Here is a 25,036-nt window from a genome sequence, read left to right on the forward strand (position 1 = left end):
TTAATATCCTATGTAGGTAGGACATTCGACTATGGCTTTATTGTAAATAAACTATAGTACCCGTCGATAGTGCTAATTATTTGACAAGGCTGAAGGTTTCGTCACGCAACCTGTTGGCGAAATCCTCGGGACACGAGCCTTGAATTTGCTTGCTTATTTACCCCCAGTGTGTGTAAGGGTGTGTGCCTCAAGACCACTCTTCTGGGGGGATTCTTTCCCATGTTCCTTATCTTCAAAGTTTTTTACCCCCATGTGTGTAAGGCTATGTGTAGGCCCTATCAGTTGAATACAAGTTAGGACTGAGCCACTTCATGTAACTTAGGACGATGTCGGCTTGAGCAAATTTAGGACTGAGACGTTTCATGTTACCTAAGCGACCAAAAATGAGATAAATCCCTTACTATCCTATGTAGGTAGGTCATGCGACTCTGGCTTTATTGTAAATAAACTCTAGTGCCCGTCATTAGTGCTAGTTATTTGACAAGGCTGGAGGTTTCGTCACGCAACGTGATGGGGAAATCCTCTGGACACGAGCCTTGAAGTTGCTTGCTTATTTACCCCCAGTGTGTGTAAGGGTGTGTCCATCAAGACTACTACTCTTCTGGGGGGATTGTTTCCCACTTTCCTTATCTTCAAAGTTTTCTACCCCCATGTGTGTAAGGCTATGTGTAGGTCCTATCAGTTGAATACAAGTTAGGACTGAGCCACTTCATGTTACTTAGGACGATGTCGGCTAGAGCAAGTTTAGGACTGAGACGTTTCATGTTTCTTGAGCGACAAAAACGAGATAAATCCCTACTATCCTACGTAGGTAGGTCATTCGACTCCGGCTTTATTGTAAATAAACTATAGTACCCGTCGATAGTCTAAGCAGCTTCAAAAACCTCATATGTGTGTAAGGGTGTGTGCAGGGGCCCTATCAGTTAATAAAAACTAGGACTAAGCCACTTCATGTTACTTAGGACGATGAAAAGGACCCGTCGGTTAGAGCAAGCTTAGGGCTGAGACGTTTCATGTTACTTAAGCGACGAGAACGAGATAAATCCCTTACTATCCTATGTAGGTAGGTTATTCGACTCTGGCTTTATTGTAAATAATTTATAGTACCCATGGATAGTCTAAGCAGCTTCAAAACCCCAAGTATTTAAGAAAATGGCGATTATTGTGGAGATATTGCTCGAAAATTGATCAAAGTAGGCGTAGATGGTTTAAAATAGCAAAAGTGCACTATACCACTGAAGATCTAAGTTTCAGGGAAGCATGGAGCACTTAGTGAGTGCTGATACCATTCGGTTACTTAGCATATATGAGGTGTTCAGAAACCCACTTCAATTTGCGAATCAGCCAAGTTTGAGGTCATATTCTTGCTCGCCAGCCTCCAACGCCCCGGAAACACTGTTTGCTGACTCTGTACATCCTATTTATAAGGGTGTTATGATATGAGCGGGACGGTCCAGGACAGTGTCCGAAAATTGTATAAACTGTCCCGGTCCTTCTATAAAATCGACGGGTGAAAAGCGGGATTCGCCAATTCAGTGTACTTAAGCCGTTGATATCGCGTTGATGTGCGAAAAGTTGCATCGCTAGGGCTTCGTTCAGTTCAGATTTGAGTTCGGCATGCAAAACTACCTTATACCTGTGAGTCTGCGTTTGCAGCGTTGAGTTCTTCTCGGTCGACCCCAAATATTACTTAAGAAAAGTGACGGCCGAAACCAAAAAATCGAGTTAAAGTCCCTTCAAACACGTTGTATTTTGATGAGCTCCCATGATTTGATTTGTTAGTGCACCACCCGCATCATATCCGAAAATGAGTTCAAAAGACTGCATACTAATGGTTTTATCGCTGGTTTGCTTTTTTTCGTTCAAGTGGCCCAACGTGTCAGGTGGAATCAGTGTTACTTAAGAGCGTCTTTTGTGGTAGGTGTAGTTTTTTCGTGATTTTGACGAGACCGCGTTCATTCGACGCTCAGTGGGCTGTTACGTTAGTCACTCGAGTTTCGTGGGTCTCGGTGGCCTAGTTTTTGCACAATGGTGAAAAAACTTTTAGGACCGTCTCACCCACCACGGTCCTATCCTATTTTGTTACTTAAGCGACCCCTTCAAGTGGTCACCCCACCTAACCCATTGTCGCTGTAGTCCCAGAACATGGCGCAATCGTATTCCCGGGGTCTGCCTCAGTTCCCGAGATATAGCCGGTTGTCGAAAACGGTCCGATACGAAAATTGGACTTTCGCAAATAGGACAGTCCCGTGACGGTCTAAACCCAGCTCACGTTCCCTTTTTATGGGTGAACAATCCAACGCTTGGTGAATTCTGCTTCACAATGATAGGAAGAGCCGACATCGAAGTATCAAAAAGCGACGTCGCTATGAACGCTTGGCTGCCACGAGCAAGTTATCCCTGTGGCAAGTTTTCTGCCACCCCTTGCTTAAAACTCACAAAGTCAAAAGGATCGATAGGCCCTGCATTCGCAGTCCGTATTCGTACTGAAAATCAGGATCAAGCCAGCATTTGCCCTTTTGCTCTACGCGAGGTTTCTGTCCACGCTGAGCTGGCCTTAGGACACCCGCGTTATCGTTTGACAGATGTATCGCCCCAGTCAAACTCCCCACCAGAGAGAAGGATGTCCTCGGAGCGGATCGCGGCGCTCCCTTCCTTCAGCCGCTTTAGTCTAGAAACAGGAGACAATCCCACGTGGGGAAGCTCCGATTCCGTCTCACCGAGTAAGTGAAAAAACGATCAGAGTAGTGGTATTTCATTGTCTCCGCACGGAGCAAGCCCCTGATGTGACGACCTCCCACTTATGCTACACCTCTGATGTCTCTCTACAAAATCAGACTAGAGTCAAGCTCAACAGGGTCTTCTTTCCCCGCTGTTAGGCGCTGGCCCGTTCCTCTGCCTGTGGGTTCGCTAGATAGTAGATAGGGACAGTGGGAATCTCGTGAATCCATTCATGCGCGTCACTAATTAGATGACGAGGCATTTGTCTCAACGGTCTCCTCCTCCCCTATTAGCCGCGCCACTTATCCTCCACTCTGTCTAATCCACAAAAGGATCTTAGCGAGCGGGGAGAAGGGCGCGGAGCCCCCCCTAACACAGGGAATCGTTCATCTTCATTTGGAAAGTATTTGCCCTTTTGCTCTACGCGAGGTTTCTCTCCACGCTGAGCTGGCCTTAGGACACCTGCGTTATCGTTTGACAGATGTATCGCCCCAGTCATACTCCCCACCTGATAATGTCCTCGGAGCGGATCGCGGCGCTCCCTTCCTTCCGCCGCTTTAGTCTAGAAACAGAAGATAATCCCACGTGGGGAAGCTCCGATTCCGTCTCACCGAGTAAGTAAAGAAACAATCAGAGTAGTGGTATTTCATTGTCTCCGCACGGAGCAAGCCCCTGATGTGACGACCTCCCACTTATGCTACACCTCTGATGTCTCTCTACAAAATCAGACTAGAGTCAAGCTCAACAGGGTCTTCTTTCCCCGCTGTTAGGCGCAGGCCCGTTCCCCTGCCTGTGGGTTCGCTAGATAGTAGATAGGGACAGTGGGAATCTCGTTAATCCATTCATGCGCGTCACTAATTAGATGACGAGGCATTTGTCTCAACGGTCTCCTCCTCCCCTATTAGCCGCGCCGCTTATCCTCCACTCTGTCTAATCCACAAAAGGATCTTAGCGAGCGGGGACAAGGGCGCGGAGCCCCGCCTAACACAGGGAATCGTTCATCTTCATTTGGAAAGTATTCTGCCCATAGTTACTCCCGCCGTTTACCCGCGCTTGGTTGAATCTCTTCACTTTGACATTCAGAGCACTGGGCAGAAATCAAATTGCGTCAACACCTATCTTTGACCATCGCAATGCTTTGTTTTAATTATACAGTCGGATTCCCCTGGTTCGTGCCAGTTCTGAGTTGATCGCTGGGCGCCAGCCGAAGTGGGTTTGGAGCGAGGGACGACTGCTGCTGCTACTTAACCGGCCGAAAGCCGGCAATAGAGAGAGCCGGAGCCCCCGCGCCCACGCAGCCTAGCGCGTTCCACGGGAGGGCCGGAGACACGCCGGTCCGAGCTCTCGGCACGAGTGGCGAGAGGGCTAGGGCCGCCACCGCGAAATGCGAGCTACCGCACGCCGGGCCGTTGGCCCCACCTCGCATGAGCGTGTCCCGCCTGCGATCGGCGCTGCGCGAACCCTGCGGCTTTAGCGCGGACGGCGGAGTGGGACCGGGAGCGACCGGAGGGCCCCAACGACGCGGTGATCGCCCGCCGGCCGCTTTTGCGAACCCGGACCAGACAAGCACCGCCGCACCGGCGAGCTGGTAACAAGGACAGCGCGACGCGAGGCCGCATTTGGAATGGGTCGCCGCCACCGGGGAAGGCGAGACACTGCGGGTGATCGGACACCGGCGACGTTGGTGCCGCAGGGTAGACGGCATCACCCATCACCGCGCGCAGCTCAGAGCCTCAGAGCCCAGGCCCAGGCCCGCTTCCCGCACAGGCCCGACTGGCCCGATCCTCAGAGCCAATCCTTATCCCGAATTTACGGATCTAATTTGCCGACTTCCCTTACCTACATTAGTCTATCGACCAGAGGCTTCTTACCTTGGAGACCGACTGCGGATATGGGTACGCACAGGCCCGAAACTGGGGTGCATCGCGGAGGCCGCGTGCGTACGTGCGCTGAGCCGTGACGCCGCAGAACGCAGCAGCAGACCCCCCCGCTTCGCCCCATGCAGTTACCTGCCTCGCATGTTTCACGGACCGGCAGTGGTACGCGGGACGCCGCAAGAATCGCGGTGCTCTACGGCAGACCGTGTTACCAACACCCTTTCGCTCTGCGAGTGGTTTCAAGGGTCACGGCGCCTTAAACATAAAAGAAAACTCTTCCCCGGACCACCGCCGATGGACGCAAGTTGGTTCCCGTTACCAGGTTCCTGCACCAAGGGCCGGCCCAAGAAGGAACCTAGCCCCGGTTGGCATCCAGGCCTGGTTACGGAATAAGTACCGTATTCCCTTTCGCCACGAATTCCCATCGGCAACTGAGAAGAATCTCTCACGGATGAGCCGCCACGGATGACGACAACTCGCTTGGCCGTTCCCTCTAGCGTGGGATAAGGGTTTAGCCTTGGGCTTAGGAGCGACTAACCCATGTCCAACTGATGTTCACATGGCACCCCTTTCCACATTGGCCTTCAAGGGAAGTCTCTCTGGACTATTTGCTACTACCACCAAAATCTGCACCAGGGGCGGCTCCAGGCCGGCTCGCGCCGGATCCCTTCAGCGCTCACCCCTGCGACCCTCCTACTCGCTGGGGCTTGGAGGCCTGGGCTCCCCCCGGTGAAGAGGGGAGCTTGGGCTTTAGTGCCACCGGCGGTCGAGTATCGGGAGAATGCTTGAGCACCATACCATTTTAAGGGCTAGTTGCTTCAGCAGGTGAGTTGTTACATACTCCTTAGCGGATTGCAACTTCAATGGCCACCGTCCTGTTGTCTATAGCAACCAACGTCTTTCGATGGGGTCTAGATGAGCATTCGTTTAGGCCCCTTAACTCGACGTTTGGTTCATCCCACAGCGCCAGTTCTGCTTACCAAAATTGGCCCACTAGATACTCGGATTAGTCGCCTAAGCTTCAGCGCTCAAGCAAGCTCGGCATCTCACCCATTTAAAGTTTGAGAATAGGTTGAGGACGTTTCGTTCCCAAGACCTCTAATCATTCGCTTTACCGTATGAAACTCTTCCGTTTCCGCGAGTACCAGCTATCCTGATGGAAGCTTCGGAGGGAACCAGCTACTAAATGGTTCGATTAGTCTTTCGCCCCTATACCCAGCTCTGACAATCGATCTGCACGTCAGAATTGCTACGAACCTCCACCAGAGTTTCCTCTGACTTCATCCTGGCCAGGCATAGTTCACCATCTTTCGGGTCCAACATGTCTGCTCATGGTACTTGCCGACAGCACGCGTGCTAGGCCACTCCAGACAGAGCAGGATCGGAAGGCAAAACCGCGCGGGACGAACCCAAATGAGAGCCGAAACCCCCACCCGAAGCCCGCCTGATGCGCGGCGCGCCAACCGAGAGCCCAAGCAAAGCTGGCGAGGCCAACAACAGATTTGCACGACGGCGTCGAATGGGAAGTCCCGGGCCTGCGCCCCCCTGCGTACAAGCGCCTCCCGCGAAGGAGACGGACCACCGTGCGCACCGAGCACCCGCGAGGCCGGAGGTAAGCGACGGGGGAAGGGGATTCACCCCGCGCACCCCCCTCGACCACGCTTTGGGATGGGAAACTCGGCGGCAGCGGCCGGTCGGGGATCGGCCCCGGAGGACGCCGACCGAGGCCCGAAGACCCCGGGACGCCCCCCTTTCACTTTCATTACGCCTCTGGGTTTAGTGCGCCCAATGACTCGCACACATGGACTCCTTGGTCCGTGTTTCAAGACGGGTCGGGTGGGTCACCGACCTTTTGCACGCCGCGAGAGAGTTTGCCCCTCTCCTGCACGACCGTCGCAGGGCAGCCAGGACACCAGAGGTTTCCCCCTTCGACCGCGTAAACGCAGACGTCGGGGTACCAATCCGCCTGGGCCTTCGACGTCCCCAGCAACGGGTCGCGGCGACCTACATCACGAGGGGAAATACGCCCGCCGGCGCCGGCTCGGACGTGGGCACGCCTAAGGGTTCCTGGGTCGCATAAGCGAATCCCGCAGCCCAGCCAGCTCTGGCCGACGAGCCGAATCCCCTCGGTTCGACCTTCGAGGTCCCACCCGTTTGGCCCTTAACGGTTTCACGTACTCTTGAACTCTCTCTTCAAAGTTCTTTTCAACTTTCCCTCACGGTACTTGCTCGCTATCGGTCTCGTGGTCATATTATTTAGCCTTATATTGAGTCTACCACCTGCTTAGGGCTGCATTCTCAAGCAACCCGACTCTACGGAGAGGCCCTTTCCGACAATATCACGCGTACCCTCGCGGGCTCCGCCACACCGGCCTGTCACCCTCCATGGGTAGCGGCCGCTTTCAAGCATAACTTAGGCGGTGAGAGACTACGTGCCGGGCCCTCCGAAACGCAACACCCCTGGCGCCGGGTCACGACGCCAGGTTATGCGCTGGGCTCTTCCCGGTTCAGTCGCCCTTACTAAGGGAATCCCTGTTGGTTTCTTTTCCTCCGCTTATTAATATGCTTAAATTTGGCGGGTACTCTACCCTAACACGAGGTCGACATTGGAGTAGCAGCAATAAGAGATCCTTGTTGCTGGCGGGAGGGGAGGAGTTGCCTCGCTCTACAGCTCGTCGGTCCCTTCCTTTCAATAATGGCGGCCAGTCGGCGGTGGTGCACACAGACACGCGGGACGTGATCCCGCGGTTGTTTCCGTCTGCTCGCAGCAAGGAGAGGTAGGGTGATCCGGGTTAGTCGAGTAAATAACCGGCCCGGTCGCCTTCTCCTGCCTATCACGCAAAGCAGAGCCACCTTAGCCCGTCCGACTCATAGCGCCACAGGTTGGGGTTCCGAAACGAGACAGGATACGGATAGCAACAACAGCAGACGAGGAGGAAGAAGAAGAGGCAGTCCCGAGACCAAGTCCCGAGGAGACCACCTCCTCCTTCTCCTCCCCGCTGTGTCCATAAGCTCCGTGTCACCGACGTACGCGCCCGTCAGAGACGTGACGTGGCCGGTAACCATTCATGGCCTTAAGGGAACGCCCGCTAGTAGCAACAGGCGAAACTCCCCAATGCGGTCATGTCATAGCTGACAAAGCCGATGTATGGAATGTATATCCGACCCTCGTGTAGGAGTGTCGGCAGCACATGAGAGTGCCGCCCCCGTAATGTGCGTTCGACTTGTCGATGTATCTGGTATTCTTGCGATTCACATACCGACACGCAGCTTGCTGCGGTCTTCATCGACCCACGAGCCGAGTGATCCACCGTTAAGAGTTGTATTTTTGTTTTACGTCGGACGCTACCGACTCTCATCAGACTTCCGCCGTCTCTGCCTCGGGAGACGATGTGGGAAGACATACTGTCTAAGGCTTGACTGTGTGTTTATTCCACCCTGGGAAGGGTTGGTTTAAGAAGAGTAGTCGCCGGCTGGGGCGTCGGAAGCTCTGCCCGCTGCGGATGCTCTGCCCGCCTCACGCCAGCGACGCGTGGTTGGTCCTCGCCTTCGCCTCGCACGAGGCGAAGGGAGGGAAGGATGGGCTTCCAGACCGGGACAGTCTGAGTCCCGGCCACCCAGCGTGTTTGGTTTTAGTGTTTTAACAGCGTCGGGCAAACACGTTAATGATCCTTCCGCAGGTTCACATACGGAAACCTTGTTACGACTTTTACTTCCTCTAAATGATCAAGTTTGGACATATTTCCGTCAGTTCGAGGCGCCGAAAGCCCAGTGGCGGAACCGCGTTGGCCCGGCATCCAGGAGCGCCAGTCCGAAGGCCTCACTAAATCATTAAATCGGTAGTAGCGACGGGCGGTGTGTACAAAGGGCAGAGACGTAATCAACGCAAGCTCATGACTTGCGCTTACTGGGAAGTCCTCGTTCATGGGAGACAATTGCAAACCCCAATCCCTATCATGAAAGGATTTCAACGGGTTACCCGCTCCTCTCGGAGGGGGAGGACACGTTGATCCCTTCAGGGTAGCGCGCGTGCGGCCCAGAACATCTAAGGGCATCACAGACCTGTTATTGCTCAATCTCGTGCGGCTAAAGTTGCCGCTTATCCCTCTAAGAAGAAGCTGCGAACTGGACACCAATTGCTGGAGATCCGTCGACTAGTTAGTAGGCCAGAGTCTCGTTCGTTATCGGAATTAAACAGACAAATCGCTCCACCAACTAAAAACGGCCATGCACCACCACCCACCGAATCGAGAAAGAGCTCTCAACCTGTCAATCCTTCCGGTGTCTAGGCCTGGTGAGGTTCCCCGTGTTGAGTCAAATTAAGCCGCAGGCTCCACTCCTGGTGGTGCCCTTCCGTCAATTCCTTTAAGTTTCAGATTTGCAACCATACTTCCCCCGGAACCCAAAGACTTTGGTTTCCCGGAAGCTGCCCACCGGGTCATGGGAATAACACCGGCGGATCGCTGGTCAGCATCGTTTATGGTTGGAACTAGGGCAGTATCTGATCGCCTTCGAACCTCTAACTTTCGTTCTTGGTTAATGAAAACATCCTTGGGAAATGCTTTCTCAGTAGTTCGTCTTGCGACGGTCCAAGAATTTCACCTCTAGCGTCGCAATATGAATGCCCCCGCCTGTTCCTATTAGTCATTACCTCGGGTTCAGAAAACCGACAAAATAGAACAGAGGTCCTATTCCATTATTCCATGCATAGGCATTCAGGCCGTAAGTGTAGCCTGCTTTGAGCACTCTATTGTTTTTCAAATTAAACTCTGCCGGCCACGCGGGACACTCGATGAAGAGCACCCCATGCGAGCCAGCGGGCTGTTGTGGTTGTTCGGAGCGTGACAGTATGCACCGGGCGGTGAACCGTCAGTCCAGAACTGGTGCCCTGCTGATCCTGTGCTTAAGGCAGCTAGAAGAGCCCCCCTTGTGCATATAGCCGCGGGGTTCACCTTCACACAGTTCAGCGTCTGGGGCGTTGGCCAGAAAAGGATATAGGATGAGAGGGGGAAGGGGGTAAAGGCAGAGATGCGGAGTAGGTAAAAAAACAAACACAATATCTCTTTCTGTTTGAGCAAGGGCTCTTTGTTGTGTCAGCGGAGGATGGCGGAAACCGATGGTGTTCCAGCCGCGATGATGCAGTAGATGAATCCTCGACGTTTCCTGGTTGCAGTCGCGTCGTAGCGAGCTACAGCGCCAGCAGCAGCAGCAACAGAGTCAGGGAGGCAGCATCAAAAGTAGCAGCAGAAGGGAGTGTGGGAAGAGCGGCAGTCTCCCGTCGCGAGGCCTGGCCTGCTCCGGGTGCAGCGCGGACCAATAGGGAGCGCGGTTGGAGTAGTGGGCCTTCCTTCCTTCCTTTCCGTTTCGAGGGTTGTTAGCCCTCGCGGGCTATATGCCATAGGCTGGCCCGCCTCTCTCTTTAATCTCTCTTAGCCATGGACGCGCCCCGCCCAAAAACGCCAGAGCCGCACCCAGCGCGGCTCCAATGGCCAGTGCGCAGCGTACAATGAGCGACCGACCCAACCCCACTCCAGGTCCCAAGGACTGAAAGGTGTGAATGTTTGAAAATAAGGAAGTTAGAGGCCGATAGCGGTTTGTACGTATATTTTGTGGAGTGGATGGTGTGAGAAGTACTCCGTATAGCGGAGGGACCTTTTGATGAGGTCCAGCCCTGATAGTCGGAGGGAGGCGAGCGGAACGGAGGGGATTCCATGAGGGTAAAAGGCAGCACAGTTAGATAACAGGAGGAAGAGGCCTTTGTATAGCAAAGGGATCATTTATTTAAAGTGGGTCATTCGAACCACGCAAGTAAAGTGGGAGGCATTAGAAACAGACCTTTTTGGTGGGGTCCAGCCAGAGGAGGTGAGCGGAACGGAGGGGATTGCAGGAGACCGAAAGGTTGAACAGTAAGTGACAGGTGGAAGGGTCCTTTGTATAGGAAAGGGATCATTTGTTTAAAGTGGGTCATTCGAACCACGCAAGTATAGTCGAAGGTGTTGGAGAGTGGAGAAAAAAATAAATAAATAAATACATAAATACAAAGAAATAGAAAAAAAGGAAAAAATTAAAAAAAAAATAATAAAAAAAAAAAAAATAATAATAATAATAATAATAATAATAATAATAATAATAAAATAGAAAAAAAAATAATAAATATAAAAAAAAGTTTAAATAAAAAAAAATAATAATAATAAAAAAAAAAATTAATAAATAAATAAAAACAAATAAATAAATAAATAAATAAAATAAAAAAATAAATAAATAATTACATAAATAAATAAAAAAAAGTCATGCTGTCTCGTCGTTTACCGTGGAAGCTCTCTCTGTCTGAGGAACCTCGTGAGTGTCCCGAGGTCGTCCGTCAGGTACCGTACCATCCTTGCTGCAGCTGTTCTTCTCTCTCCGCAAGGGGTGTAACCCCTCCTGGCCGCCATCGTCCTTAGCGGGCCTGTCTGCGCACAGTCCGGGAGGTAGTGGACGAGGGGGTCGTCCGTATCCTCCAGGGAGTGCAGGCACAACTCGCCCTCGTAGTCCGCTATGAAGGAGCGAACGGTCGGGTAGCCGAGTCGCAGTCGGCGGATCATTACCCTATCCCTCTTCGCTAAGGAGGAGGGGAGGGGAACGGTCTCGTAGCCGGTGGCGTTGGCGTACCATTGAAGGGACGCTGAGGTTGCCTCAGCGTCCTTCACTAGCGCGAGCGCGCGCCTTCCTGTAGTCCTCTTCTCTGTGCGTTTTAGCTGTTGTAAGCTAACAGGGACCTCGATCGCGATCCGGTCCTGGTCCAGCGCCTGCTTGGCTGCTGCGTCCGCCGCCTCGTTGCCCGGGACACCCACGTGACTGGGTATCCAGGCGAACGTCACGGCTCGCTCGTCGCGTCGCAGGCGCGTCAGAGTGTCATAGTCACCAGTCTGATGTTGTCACGTACCCTGTCTCGTCTGAGCGTCTGAAGTGCTGTCATCGAGTCAGTGTAAACGTTGATGTCCTTGTTGTCGGTGCGAAGGGCGTGCTGGAGCGCTGTCAGGAGAGCCACTAGCTCTGCCTGAAGGGTAGAGCAGTGGTCGCCGGTCCGCCAACCGTGTGTCTCCTCGCCGCTCACGAAGGCCGCCGCTGTTCTGCCTCTCTCTCGGTCGACGGATCCGTCCGTGTAGTATACACTTGCCCCATCCGAAGATGTGCGGGCAAGGGTTCCTCTTGCGTGGGCGAGTAAGGTCTCGCGTGAACACTGCTGCTTGCTGAAAGGCAGGGGTTCCATGTAGAAGCGAGCCACATCCGCAGCCCATGGCGGCGGGTCGACTTAGCCCTCTGCCTTCTCGTCCGGTCCTCTTCCTGCCAGGTCCACGTCCGGGAGTGAGAGTCGGGTCGCTCTTGCTAACCCTCGTGCCCACGTCCTGCCGGTGAAAATCTTGGCATCCTGTGCTAGAGAAGTTAGTAACCTCCGTCTCGCAGGGGTGTCGGACAGTCTGACGACTGTTTTGGCTGCCTACGCGGCTGCCACCTGTTCGATCCGGAGCATCAGGGGAGGGAGCTCAGCCTCGGCTCGCAGAGCCTCTAGCTTCGTCCACCTGGGCGTTCCGAGGATATGCTGCAGCGCGTCGTTCTGGCTCCTCTCGAGAGAAGTCACGACGCTGTCTGAGAGGGACACCATCGCCACCGCCGCGTAGTCCGCAAGGGAACGGACGGCCTGTACGTAATACAGTTTAAGGACTCGGTGCGTCGCCCCCGCTCTCGTGGTCGTCATCCTCCGCATCACGATGAGCCGGCTCTTCAGGTACTCAGCCTCCTTCGAGAAGGTGAGCCTGTGGTCGATCCACACTCCAAGGTACTGGTACGCTGTGCACCACTCGAGTCGTACACCATGTATCCTCAGGCTCTGCTCAGGCGTCGGGCCGAGGACCGACATCGCCCTCGACTTCCTGGTTGAAACCGAGAGACCTAGGTCTCTGCAGGCAGCGGTGACTGAGTCGAGGGCCTTCTGTGTCCATGAGAGCCTGTTGCCTCTACCTACGGCGACTAACGCGAGATCGTCGGCGTAGGTGAGAAGGGTGATGTTGCGTCCTAGCGGAAGTCTACCAAGGGCTTCCTTGAGGGCGTTGAAAAGCGTTGGGCTGAGGACGCCCCCTTGCGGGGTGCCGTTCTCGAAGCCCTGCTCGCTGGAAACGTGGCCTTGGAACATTACCTTTGCTGAGCGGTCGCGAAGGTAGTCGTGTGCCGTAACTGTTGTACTATCAACGACATCACAGGAAAGAGGGTTCCAAACATTAACAACTCGATTTAAGAAGAAGTGTTTAGCTTCGTGCGACGATAATCTTTTACCACTTATTTTCAAATTGTGATTTCTTCTTGTTCTATTTGATCGATCAATTATGAATTAATCTTCCGCATTAATATCACTGAATCCTTTAAACATTTTAAACACTTCTATTAGAACACCTCACATTCTTCGTTTTGATAGACTATATAAATTTACTTCTTTAAGCCTTTGTTCATATGACAAATTTCTCAACCTAGAAATCATCTTTGTTACTCTTCATTGAACCCGTTCCAACTTTTCGATGTCTTTTCTGTAGTAGGGAGACCAAAACTGCACACAGTACTCTAGACGGGGTCGAACCAACGAATTATACAGTTTTAATATTACTGTCTTTTCCGATTTATTATTAAAGACTCGTCCGATGAAGCCAACCAATTTGTTTGCAGTTTTAACTACCTCTGAACAATGTTGACCGGGCTTTAAATCGCTACATATAGTGATTCCAAGATCCTTTTCTTTACTTACTGCATAAAGTTGTTGTCCACTCATTACGTACCGAACACGACTGGTATTTTTGGCGATGTTCAATACTTTACATTTGTCAACGTTAAATTTAATTTGCCATTGATTGGCTCAACGTGCAAGTCGATCTAGATCTGATTGTAAAGCTTCTTCGTCGAGTGTCGCAGTTACTTTACTAGCAATTTTTGTGTCATCAGCAAACTTTGATACTTTGCAAGTGAGCCCATCATCGATATCATTAACATAAATTAAGAAGAGCATGGGGCCAAGCAATAATCCTTGAGGTACGCCGCTTCTGACGTCGAGCCAGTTAGATGTAACACCGTTTAGAACTACTCTCTGTTTACGCTCAGAGAGCCAGTCCACAAGCCAATTGTGAATGTTACCCGAGATACCGTGCGCCAATAGTTTGCTGAGCAATCGTTGGTGGGGGACCTTATCAAATGCCTTTTGAAAATCCAGATATATGACATCTACTGATCTGATTCCATCGAGCACCTCAAAAATATAATGAAAAAAATCAAGTTAGTTAGCTCTTTAAGGGATATAATTTTTCTAGCATATATCTTTTGTCAAATTCTATATATATTGTGTTTCTAGAGGTAATCAATCATGTTTATGTGATAATATTGTAAAATTGTACATAAATAGTGATATTAGTGCATGGTACATATATGTACCAGTAATCGCCTTGAGAAATTTTCTCATATGGAATCCCATTGTATTATAATAAAAGAATTATCGTTATTATAAGGGAAAGGAGCATGAAAAAACTAAACATATATTTATTTATTTCCTTCTTTATAGAAATACTAGATATTGAGAATAGAAAATTAAAAAAAATGAAAAAAATGACATTATTTTACGAACATGACACACTTTTTCCTACAACATTTACATATTTTTGGAACAGTTTCCTAAGATGCAGTTCAACTAAAATTTTCTTTTGAACTAAAAATAGAAAATTATCTATTCAGTGATATATATCCATACTTATTCTATGATCCTTCATGGTACAGCTTGAAACATTTTCTATCTTTCACATAGCATAAGTATACACCACATTCAACACACTTGTTGTTAGTTCTGTTCTGAACTTTCCTTTTGGTGCAAAGTTTACATCTCTGTCTTTCATCTACTTTTTCCATGGAATGACCTACACTGAATCTCACGTTAGAGAGGCGAGCCTTTTTTGAATTATGCGCTATTGAAGTTTTAGGTATTGCTCTCTTTCGGTTTGTGTAGTTTCCTATGAGCTGTCTAGCTACAATTCTTCGAAATGTTTTAGCATCAAGCTTTTCAATTTCTGGAAACAGTGATTCTGACATCATTGTGTACACACTGAATGAGTTATTGACTGCAATGTCAACTAGATCAAATACAGGCCTAAGGTAGTATTTGTATTTCGATCGGTGATCCATCTGATATGTCACTTTCTTCTGGTCCATTATATCAACTCCACCCATGTTTGCGTTATATTGTTTTATTACATTTGGGCAGCTTACTGATACTTTAGCACTTGATTCTTTTTTTCTTCGCCTTACTTCATGAATAGGGAAAGGAGAAAGGAAGTTGGAAACCATATGGACTGCTCTGTTATCCATCCACTTCACATAGCACACATCATTAGAGGCAAAGCAAGCAATATCGCCCCTTTTCATGTTTTTATCTTGTGGAACCTGTGCCTTGGGTACATGTTTGCGATTTTGACGAACTGTTCCAGCACTAAGTATTTTGTCTTTGTGAAGCAAAGCTTGCAGTAATGGAGAATTGAAAAAGTTATCAATGAACACTTGACAACCAAGTCCTTTGATTTTTTCTGTTAGCTGTAAAACTACTCCTTCTCCCAAGCCATGCTCAGGTTTACTACATTTCTTTCCTGTATACAGATCACACTCAAACAAATACCCCGATTTAGAGTCACACCTGCACCACATTTTGAATCCCCATTTTACAGGCTTACCTTTCACATATTGCTTCATTGCATTTTGGCCTTTGAATTTTATCATATGCTCATCAATTGTTTGATATTTAGTTGGGGAGAGAGCACTCAAAAATGCATCGTTGAAGTGTTTCAATACAGGTCTTATCTTGAAAGATCTATCATACATGGGATCAGTAGGCTTTTTCATTAGATCATTATTATTGAAGTGCAGCATAGATCGGATTTCCTCAAATCGCTTTAGTGGCATGACATTTGCAATGTATGGTACCCCTAAATCAGGATCACTTGACCAGTAGTCTCTATATGAAGGAAGTACATGATATCCCATAACAATGTTCATCCCAAAAAAAGCTCTTAGTTCATCAATTTCAATATCAAAAACATGGCCTTTCTGGGATGCATAGAGCTTAGATTCTGGAATGACTACATCACAAAGAAACTCATCAAACTTTGCTACTTTGCCAAAAACTTCGTATGGACTAGGATCGTCTGTTGTATCAATAAGAATATGACCAAATTCTTTTTCATCTTTTGTGTCTCTTGAAACAGCAAAAAGTTTTTCAGCATTCTCAGCATCCATTTTTTTCCATCTGAAGTTAGTGATGTTGACAGAAGTTAATGACGAGGTGGAAGGAGAGTCCTCTTCATTATTCTTGGAATTAGGTGCTTGATCCACAGTCTCAGGAATCTGCCCAGAATCGGCAGGATCAATTATAATTGTAGAATCTTCATCTCCACAAGTATTCATTGTCTCAATATCATCTTCAAGAAAGCCAATGTCCTCCTCATCAAGATTTAGAGCATCTTCCGTGTCACTGGTGTCGCCAAATAAGTATTCTTGAATTTCATTTTCATTTATATTCAGAATTCTTCGTCTTCCGGTCATCTGAAATAAGTAATTTTATTTGATTTTAGGTCACAGCTAGGCTAAATTATCTCTAAAAACACGTTTATCAAGAAAAAGTAGGCCCAATAAGAATTTATAGCATAAACAATAACTTGAAGGAAGATAATTAAAGAAATTGAAAAAAATTAGACAAAGGGATAATGGTACACCGGTGTACCACAAAAACAAATGATCATTTCTTATATATGAAAACGAGAAATTTCAACTCATGAGTAATATAGTCGTAAAGTATACACATATAAGAAAAAAATAGTAGTAAAGTAATTTAAGAAATGTTAATCAAAATACTTACTGTAAAGGCTATAATAATGTCCTTCCACGACGGGCGTAACAGCGCAACTGCCCATGGACTAACGAACACCTTGGAGAGTAACAGTTGCCATATAGTCGGTAGAAAAGGAAAGAGCAAGCATTACACTGTCGTTTTCTATGATCAATCTTTAAAAAAAAAAAAAAGGATATGTGTCACACTCAAATAAATTTATGGTACATATATGTACCAGAAACCCTCAAAGGGTTAAACACGAACGTTTACTATGGAAGACATGTTGCGAATTATTTATCATATTATTTTCTTCAAAAAATTTCACCATATTGTCGCGAATGATAGTCTCCATTAACTTAAAAACAATCGATGTCAGGCTAATTGGTCGATATTTTCCTGGATGAGACTTGTCCCCCTTTTTTTAAAATTGGTGGAACATTTGCTAGTTTCAAACTGACGGAGCTTTTCCAACAGTTAAAGATTTATTAAATATGATTGAGACCGGTTTACAAATTTGATGTTTGATTTCTTTTAAGACCCTAGGGGTAATTTTGTCTGGACCAGGAGTTTTGCTTACTTTAATCTTTTCAATTGTGCGTAAAATGTAACTTTCGACGATGAGCACGCCACTTAACATCTTTTCGGTCCTTCTAACCTCCGGCGGTTGAGGTGATAAACAATCTTCGTCTATAAATACGGATGCGAAAAAGTTATTTAGGATTGTAGCCATTTCATTTTCATCGTTCGTGTGGTTTCCATTATCATTAGCAAGCGGTCCGATACCACAAGTGAGTGACTTTTTTTTATTACTTACATAGCAAAAAAAATATTTAGGATTAGGTTTACTCGTTTCCGCTATATATTCTTCAAGATTTTTCTTGCTTCGTTTTATTTATTTCTTGGTTTCGCGGCAAATTCTGTCCAACTCTAGTTTGTCAGCCTCACTCTGAGTTGATATGTATCTGCTGTATACGCGTTTTTTAAGAGGTAGGCTATTTTGAATTTCGTTATTCCACCTTTTGGGTTTCTTCTTAAAAGCTAAACGTCTGTTTCGATAGGGTACGGATATGCTTATGGAATTGTTCAATATTGTGGTGAAGGCCCCCCTAGGTTTATCAACATCTGTTTCCGGCGAGATTTCAGTCCAGTCAAAATTATTTAGAATTGATCGTAGTCTTACGAAATTCGCTCTCTGATAATCAGGAACCTTTTCTTTGCTAGGAGTTACTTTACTTTCTTTCATATTGATGCTGAATGTGATTGTTCGGTGATCGCTAGAACTAAAAATTGGACCAACATTTACTTCGTTAACTAGATCAGCTGTCGTCGAAAAGATAAGGTCAAGTATATTATCTTCCCGAGTCGGTTCTTGAACGTGTTGATGTAATTCACTTTCTAGTAAATTTGTGTACAGGTCGAGCCCTGTATGACAGTTCAACGGTTCACCCCATCTTTTCACTAGGCTAGTTAAAGTCCCCAACAATTACTGCCTCACAACTGCTACTTGTTTCTAATAATAATTCACTTAATGCGTGGTCGATTTCAAGAGCCTGCCTTGGCGGTCTGTAGGTAAGTAGAATTACTACATTGGTTTTAATATCTGTTTTCACGGATACTGGATGGGGAGAGTTGTGGATATAAAAGATAACGCCTCCACCCTGTCTGTTCTCTATTTCATGACTAAAGATGGTATAACCCGGTAATCTGTATTCCGCAATGAAATCTCTAGTTGAAGTGTCTATTCAAGATTCTGTGACTCCGATGATGTGGTAATGATTTGCAGCTGCGAGGACTTCTAAGTCTTCAAATTTGTTAAGTAGGCTACGAGCGTTAACATAGCAAGCTTTAATGTAATTCGAGTCGGGGGTTTTGCGGGTTGAGTGCTCCCTTACGGTGGAGCTGCTGGTGTTCTCGCCTCCGTGTTTTTTGGCTTTCGAAGAGCCACTTGGTCACAGAGCAGCCTCCCGAAACGGGCTGCTCCAACAGGGTTTAAGTGGATGCCATCAGGAAGGAACAAGTCTGAATCGTGGTAAAAATTGTTCCACAAATTAGCGAAATGGACGTTTTCTTGTGAGCAAAGGGACTCAAGTCTGTTGTTTGTGCTGAAGGCCTTACTGTAAAAGCTAGATTCGGCACCGACCATCGGGAGGATTCCTGAGATTATGATGTTACTGGCATCCGTTTTACGTTTATACTGCTTGATCATGCGGCGGTATTTCTCAAGCAGTTCCTCAGAACGGGTTGTCTTTACGTCATTTGTCCCCGCGTGAATGACAAAGAGGGTGTTTCGGTCGGCATTTCTCGTGACATCATCGCACGCTGCGGTGATGTCGTCCAGTTTGGCACCTGGATAGCAGTAACGTTTTCTGCGGCCGTTTGATGAACGACTACAGAACTCGACCAACTGGCCTGAGTAACCCTAGGGGAAACTGGCCCTAGTCTATGGACGGCCCGTTATGTGGACTGCATGAAGATTTAGCGAGGTGGCGGGTATCGTCTGACGAGCTGTTCCACGGCCGTCTCTCCTAGGTGAAAGAAGAGTTCAGGGGCAGAGTGTCCCTCAGGGTTGGGGGCAGGGTCTCTTGTGAGCGGGCATTCTAAGATATAATGTAGTAGCGGACAATCTTGTTCTTCGTCGCAGTGGTCGCATTCCCTCCACCTGACGTCTTCAGGATCGAGCTCCGAGAAGCATTTGTAGCCGAGACGCAGGCGGTGCAGCTGGACACTGATGGGGCGAGGGTGGGTGACACCTAACCGCCAGCGTCCCATGTCCGTAGCGGCCGCGTACCAGCAGCCTGACGGGGAGCCCTCAGTAATACAGTACTCAAGCGCAGCAGCGATGCTTCGCCCGGCATTCGACAGCAAGGTGGTGCGGAGGTGGCTGAGACTGGGCGGCAGGTGGATGTTGACTGCAGGGAGGAGGGTAGCATCCTTCGCCGCTGCATCAGCTGCCTCGTTGCCCACAACACCCGAGTGGCTTGGCAACCAGACAAGTGTTGCGCGTCGGCCAGCAGCTTCTAAGGCCCCCAGAGTCCGCCAGATGGAGGTGATGAGGCGGACGTTGTTAACAATGTTGTCCCGGTCGATGGCCTGAAAGGCAGTCATAGAGTCTGAGTACACGATTACAGGCCCCGCTGCCGATTCTTCAGCGTGGAGGAGGGCCATCGAGACGGCCGCCAGTTCCGCCTGCGTGGAGGAGCTTCCATCGGGAAGGCGGAAAAGGGCAGTCTCTCCCCCACTCACAAAAGCAGCACCAACAGCCCCCGTCAGGTGGTGAATGGAGCCGTCAGTGTAGTACACTGGGAGGGAGCGCACCAGCGACACGTCCCAAAGCCTCGCGCCGAAGCTCCTCGGCGGAAAGGAGTGTTTTTTTAGCAGGAAGGGGCCGGAGAGATAGAAGAAAGGAGCGGGGTCTCCAGGGAGGAGGAGGAACATAGACCGGCACTGGGAGGTCAAGGGGCGCTGTCAACATGTGCGCCAGTCTCTGCTCGCTGATGATCCGGGCGATGCCGGTCTGCCACGTCTGCCGCCGAAAGAGGAGTGGGTCATGGTGGAGAGACCGTCTCACTCGCTCAGCAAAGGGAGCCGCCTCCGCGCTGCGTAGCAGGGTGACGATGTGGCCCACACCGAGCTGCTTGACACGCTCGGCGACGCAGCAGATGAAGGGCTCCACCCGCAGACACACGCATTTCGTCCAGCGGGGGGTGCCGAGCAGGATGCGGAGAGCGCAGTTATGTGCAGTCTCGAGCTGGTCCGGGGAGAAGGGAGGCAGCGTGAAGAGACATGGAGCAGCGTAGTCAAGGCAGGACCGGACTGCGCTCACATAAAAGGAGCGCAGAACACGGTCCCCCGCCCCACAGGAGGGACTCGCCATGGCCCGCATGACGTTAATGCGGGACATCATCTTCGCTCGGACGGAGGCTATGCAGGGCTTAAAGGAAAGGCGAGACTCGAGGAGCATGCCCAGGTAGGTGAACTGAGGGACCAAAGGCACGGGGACGGCGTCAATGTAGAGGGGGTCCGGGGGAAGGACATAACCAAACGCCATGGCCTTCGACTTGGCCGGGTTGGGCACGAGGCCAAGCTCAGTGCAGGAGGGAAGGAGGCGGTGGAGCATGGCGCTGGCCCGTGCCACGTGGTTGGGTCCTGAGGAGACGATGGCGATGTCGTCCGCGTAGCTCAGGACCCCATGCCTGCCCGTTCCCCTGGAGGCGTACGAGCTGCTCCACAAAGAGGTTGAAGAGAAGAGGGCTGAGAATGCCTCCTTGCGGCGTCCCGTTTTCAAAGTCTTTCGAACTTGAGGAGATGCCCTGGAAGCGGACCGTCGCCGTCCGACCCAGCTGAGAAGAAGACCGTGCACGCCCTTAGCCGCCAAAATGGAAAAAAGACCACCACTGCCTTGCTGCTAACAACCCCCGACAGGAGAGTTGACACACAGTCCCGCGTGCCTTTGCCCCGGCGAAAAGCGAAGAGGTGGCGAAGAAGGGGACCCAGTGCCCACTCGAGACGGTAAAAGAGGATCCGTTCCATCGTCTTGCCCAGGCAGCTGATGAGGGAGATGGGGCGGTACTGCGTGGTATCCCCTGCCTTAGATACAGGAATTAGTAGTGATGTTAGTAAATTTGCAGATGATACCAAGATCGGTAGAGTAATTGAGTCGGATCAGGACGCTAGTATTCTCCAAGGTGAACTCAACAGATTGTATGACTGGGCGGATAAATGGCAGATGGAGTTCAATGTAGGGAAGTGCAGTATTCTGAGTGTAGGTAGGAACAACCCCTCACACAACTATTGCTTAAATGAAACTCTCATAAGCAGGTCTGGGTGCGAGAGGGATTTAGGGGTGTTAGTGAGCTCTGATCTCCGTCCAAGGGCACAATGCATTCAAGCTAGAAATCAAGCTAATAGGGTTCTGGGATTTATTTCAAGGAGCGTAAGCAACAAAAGCCCCGAAGTCTTCCTCAAACTATATTTAGCATTAGTTAGACCTCATCTTGACTATGCGGTTCAATTCTGGTCACCTTACTATAGAATGGATATCAAAATGTTAGAATCAGTGCAGAGGAGGATGACTAAGATGATTCAGGGGTTGAGAAACTTGCCATACGAGGAAAGACTCAAACTGTTAAACTTGCATTCTCTAGAAAGGCGAAGGGTGCGTGGAGACATGATCGAGGTTTATAAATGGATGAAGGGCTTTAATAAGGGAGACATTCATAAGGTTTTATTGGTAAGAGAACCTGGTAGGACACGAAGTAATGGGTTTAAACAGGGACACAGGCAAAAATTGGTTTACTAACAGGGTGGTGGATGAGTGGAATAGGCTTATCAGTCATGTGGTGAGTGCCAATGCAATTGTCACATTCAAAAATAGACTAGATAAATTCATTGACAGCGATATTATGTGGGGTTAGATACACGGGAGCTTAGGTTCAAAGGAGCTGCCTTGTACAGGCTTACCGGCCTCTTGTAGACTCCTGCGTTCTTATGTTCTTATGCCTTCGGGATGGGGACAATGGCAGCGGATTTCCAGGCAGCGGGGACAGTGCGAGAGGCGTATGAGGCGTTGAAGAGGTGGAGTATCTCCGCTTCCATGGCAGGACCAGCATTGCGCAGCATGGAATAGCTGATCTTGTCCTCCCCTGGCGAGGTATTGCGGTCCGGAATAACTCGCCGGAGCTCATGGACGAGAATGGTAGCGTCCGATGGATGTGGCAGGAGGCAAGCCCGCTGGTACGACAGCCACCTTCCAGGGTTTACCCGGCGTTGCCTCAGTTGGACCGCAGGGCGGAGACGAGCGGAGGCAGAACGGGAGGCGAAGAGCTCGGCGAGGCGTTCAGCCTCCTCCCGAGGCCGGGGGTGAAGCGCCGGCCTGGTAACGGCCCCTCGGCTAATGGAGCGAATCTTTCGCCAGAGGAGGGAGACCGGCGTGGCGGAGTCGAGGTAGGCGCACCAGGCGACCCAACGCTCCTCCTTCACCCGGTCGGTCGTTACCCTGGCTATACGGCCCGCGGCCCGCAGGCGTCGAGTCTCCTCGGTGTTATGGCGGCGGTTGAGCTTTCTCGCCATGTTGACGCGGTGGTTTATCTCCCGGATCTTCTCGTCATAGTACCACCTGTCCCTGTGGTGGAAGGTGGGTCGCCGGGAGACGGGTATGGCGGAGTCCGCCGCGGAGTGGAAGGCGGCGACCAGGCGGGCCTCGGCAGCGTCAACCTCGGCAGGGCGGGGAGTTTCGGCCAGGTGGGTGGTGAGACAGCGGCGGAATTTATCCCAGTCAGCCCTGCGGAGATTCCAGCAAGGTGGACGGGGAGGGATAACGGGCGGCAGTACCGGGAGGGTGACCACGGAGGCGATGTCTTCGCTCACGAAGTGGTGGTGGAGCTACCATGCCGCGTCTACCCCCAAGGGCCTCGACAGAAAGGAGAGGTCTAAGACCTCCCCCGCTAGGTGTGTCGGCTCACCAGTGTTAAGGAGGGACACCCGAGGGGTCTCGTCGAGGGTGGCAGATTGGAGGCGCCCTATCCGGTTGCGCCTGACATCGCCCCATCGTTCGTGGTGAGCGTTAAAATCTCCCCCGATGAAGGTGGCCTCCTCGCTGGCAAGCGTGAACAGCTCACCGAAGTAAGGCTCCTCCGCCGCAGGCCCACAATAGATGCAATAGAAAGTCAGGCGCGTCCGGGCAAGCGCGATGGTGACAGCCAATACCTCCACGCCGTCGCCGCAAGCCACGGGGTGCCGAACTCGAGAACAAGGAAGTGAATCCTTGACCAAGATACCACACCCGCTTGTCTGACCGGCCACGGCAGGGAGGTAAACAGACTGGTATCCCCGGAAGAAGGGCACGCGCTCCTCTGGAAGGAGCGTCTCCTGCAGGATAACCACATCCAGAGACTCTCGCGCCATTGCGGCACGCACCCGGTATGCGGGTGAATTGTTTTCACCTCAGGGAACTAGACGTCCCTGCCCTGCATAGTCTCAGGTCACCCTTGGACAAGGTGTAATACCTGCTCTGTCTCCCGTGCCAGGGTCACGGTGAAGCCTCTGGGCAGCAGCAGTGGTGGATTGGACTGCAGGCAGAGGATCTCTTTTTGAGACAATGGCTGGAGTTCCAGGGTCCTAGTCAGCTGGACCGTGCCTAATTATTTAGGCCCGCGGTGTAGATGAGTGTGGCGACCTCTACACTAAAAAGCCTCCCTGGGAACCAGTTGTCGGTGTGAGCTCCCCGTCCCTCCCCTCTGTCGACGGTACTCCCATCCCTATTCTGCATAGCAGCTGGTTCTTGTTTTCTCCTGAAAGAGATGTCTTCCGTGGGCCATTTGTGGTTGTATCTCCCGGCTTCTAGGTGGAGGAATATTTCAGTCTTTTGGTCTCTCAGGAAGGGCGTCTGATACTCTCTAGAGTTGGTGGATAACACCTGGTGACAGGTGCCACTGGCGAGGCCTCGAAAGGGTCGCAGAGTTGGGCTAGACGTTTCGGAAAGTGGGAACGAATTGCTGGTTCCTTTCCTCCCTTGCCAGCTCTGCTCTGTGAGACTACGCCGGCCCCGTTCTATGGGACAAAACTTCGAGGACAATAGCTGAAAAGCGCCGGGTTGTGAAAGTCTCTCTCGTGACCGAGGCTCAGGACAAGCGATTGGTCTTTGAGGCGTTTTCAAAACCCTGTGGGAGCGAACTCCCAGTGTTGGAGGCATCTAACACAGCAGTATCTAATTTCCATGCACAATTTTTATACAATTCAATTTATGGTCACAATTTAAGTTATTTCGAAAGCGCTTTTAAAATTTGCCCAAACTGTTAATTCGCTTAAATTTCTAACAATGCCTTCGAACCTTAAGTGTGACGTCTGTCCCGGACATTTTGCAGCTCAGTTCTTCCAGCTGAGTAAAACTTGCCGCCTCTGCGTTCAAAGATTACATCTTCAGAAGGCTGTGACTGAATGGAAAGTCAAGCACAATGATCTTGAAAAGAAATTTGTAGCCCTTCAGGAATTTGTTTCATCTAATGTGGCAGTGACTTCACCACCGATGGTGGAGAGGCCCTCCACCGAGACTGTGCCCTCTCCAGACGACCCTCCTGCTTCACGGGAGGACGTGTTACCTGCCTTACAGGTTGACTCCCAGCCTGCCTCACAGAATAACCCCCAGCCTGCCTCACAGGCTAACCCCCAGCCTGCCTCACAGGCTAACCCCCAGCCTGCCTCACAGGCTAACCCCCGGCCTGCCTCACAGGACAACCGCCAGCCTGCCTCACAGGCTGACCCCCAGCCTGCCTCACAGGCTAACCCCCAGCCTGCTTCACAGGCTAACTCCCAGCCTACCTCACAGGACAACTTCCATCCTGCCCCACTTAACGCTTCTCTTCCTGCTTCACAGGATGTCGGGTTCCAACCTGTAAGGAATGGAGCCAAACCGAAGCAGGCAACCAAGGACTTACTGACCCCCACTACCTTCAATAGGTTCCAGGTGCTGGTAGACACCATGGAGGATGAGTTCGAGACTCGCCTAGTTGGGGACTCCGTGGTGCGTGGCCAGCTGGTTGAGTTCTGTGGT

The 25,036-nt window shown here is 50.3% G+C and overlaps 1 non-coding gene and 1 pseudogene across 1 annotated transcript; both read right to left on the reverse strand.

The window, feature by feature from the left end:
* Positions 1-2,205: 2,205 nt before the first annotated feature.
* On the reverse strand, positions 2,206-7,201 carry LOC126983424 (large subunit ribosomal RNA). Its single transcript, XR_007735887.1, has one exon. It is a non-coding gene; the product is annotated as a large subunit ribosomal RNA (ribosomal RNA).
* A 559-nt stretch (positions 7,202-7,760) lies between these two features.
* On the reverse strand, positions 7,761-7,920 carry LOC126983422 (5.8S ribosomal RNA; annotated as a pseudogene).
* Positions 7,921-25,036: the final 17,116 nt, after the last annotated feature.

The sequence above is a fragment of the Eriocheir sinensis genome, chromosome 53, assembly GCF_024679095.1.
Source record: "Eriocheir sinensis breed Jianghai 21 chromosome 53, ASM2467909v1, whole genome shotgun sequence".
Classification (NCBI taxonomy): domain Eukaryota; kingdom Metazoa; phylum Arthropoda; class Malacostraca; order Decapoda; family Varunidae; genus Eriocheir; species Eriocheir sinensis.